Consider the following 2178-nt stretch of genomic DNA (forward strand, 5'->3'; position numbering starts at 1 on the left):
GTACCTCTGTTGGAGCCCCCAACCAGTTTCTGTTAACAGGCTGGATCATATGAGCAGCTACAAAAACCATGATGGTGACGGACAAAAACCAAGATGGTGACAGTCAGAAACCAAGATGGCGACAGTCAGAAACCAAGATGGCGACGGCCATAGTACTTTTACTGCAGTGAAGGATCTGAATACTTCCTCCACCACTGAGAGAGAATCACCGTTAGTGTTGCTCTTGTCTTCCATCTCTAATGATGAACATGGAGAGGATGTAAACGAGGAGAAGGAGGATGAACATGTTGAGTATAAACAGGAGGAGTCTGAGCTGAATGGGACGCGTCCCGGAGGAAGGCCTCAGTGAACAGAGTCTGCAGAGTAATTGGGAACAGTTCCTGGTGTTGGGCTGGTCTCCGTTCAGACGAACCGCAGGCTGTTTCACAACAGATTCACCAGAGAATTAATCATCACATTCCCCCTCCATCCCTCCATCCCTCCATCCATCCCTCCATCCATCCATCCATCCCTCCATCCCTCCATCCATCCATCCATCCATCTCTGCTTATCTCTCTGTTTCACCTGGTTTATCTCGTCACTCACTACCTTTACTTTCTCTTTTTGCCGGTACATGTGTTGTGTTTGCAGAGCGACGGCTCGTTGCAGCACCAGCCGGTTAGAGAGTGACGGGGCAGCGAGCCACATGTCAAACAGTTTAGTCTCACAGCTTCTCACAGTTACTGAGACGATTCATAAAAGATTTAACACCAGACAATAAAACATGCACATTATTATGCTGCTGCTGCTGTTATAGACTGCTGAGTACGAATACCACACTGTGAAAATACTCCACTACAAGTAAAAGTCCTGCATTCAAAACCGTACTGTATGTATCAGCTAAAAGTACTTTAATTAACAGTATCCATTGTGCAGTAAAATACACTTAAAGTACACTATTAAATACTATTAAAAATTAATATAAACATTAATTAATTGATAAATGTGACATAAATTGATATTTCTGTTTAAAATGTGCTTCTTTATTTATTTATTTTTGTCTTAATTGTATTATATATATATGTATTCATTTATTTATTTATTTTCAATTTTGGCAGGATTTGTCTTCCATACAACTATGCTTTCAAGGAATTCAACAAAATAAAAAGGGAAAAGAAACTTGCAGTTCATGTCTTACTTAGTTTTACTGTATGGTTGGCCTGATTTTTGAATATCATACTAAAAAATACTCAATTTAATAACCTAATGCAAAAGCTGCTTAACAAGAAATCAGATTTATTGATCCCAGATATGGTGAATTTGCAGGTTTCGGGGCTGTAAAGCCAAACGAGCGTCCTGCATCAGTCCCGCTCGCTCTGCTAAAACGGCACCATTAACTGGGCCGTTGTCGCGGTCAGCGAGCTTTACAGCAGAAGGTTAAAGTAATAAAAGAGTTGAAAAGGTCAGCGATCACACTGTCAGCTGAACAAGAGAGTAAATCCTGCTGTTAACTTAATGAGTTTTAGAGTAAACTGTGATGGAGGCAGGGCTGAGAGGGTCGATTATTTTACTCTACATGACCGTTTGTGTGTCTGCTGATGGTTTATCTAGAAGCAAAAGAGCGTTAGAGTCACATTTTCTTTCTTATGATGATTGAAGGGAGTCGATTTTCCCTGAAATGTCTCAAAACAAAAGGACAAGATAGATTATTTAATTATTAATTCAGATGTTTCCTGTACCACATAGAAAATGTTTCTGTCAATGATTTATGAATGTTGTTGTGACGGCCAAAAACAAGATGGTGACGGCCAAAAACCAAGATGGTGACGGCCAAAAACCAAGATGGTGACGGAGTTCTCACGGATTAGATAAGGTATGAAACATATATCTAACAGATCAGATCATGGCCGGAGCCACGACTGCTAAGGGGGGAGCTTCACCAATACGTTCAAATTTCATGACTTCAGAGTTACTTTATAAGGAAGTTCTTCTTTTACTTTTAATAAAAGCAGATATGGCACACATCGGCACATTTGATATAAATTAGGGCTGTCAAAGTTAACGCGATAATAAAGCATTAACTTGAATTAGGTTTAACGCCTCTAATTTCTTTAATGCATTAATGCAACCGGAGGTCGTAGCGGGCTCAGTTTTAAAGCTGTGCTTTGCCAGTTAAAGTGTGGTGGAGACCAAAACCAG

Source organism: Sebastes fasciatus, chromosome 19 (genome assembly GCF_043250625.1).
Source record: "Sebastes fasciatus isolate fSebFas1 chromosome 19, fSebFas1.pri, whole genome shotgun sequence".
Classification (NCBI taxonomy): Eukaryota; Metazoa; Chordata; class Actinopteri; order Perciformes; family Sebastidae; genus Sebastes; species Sebastes fasciatus.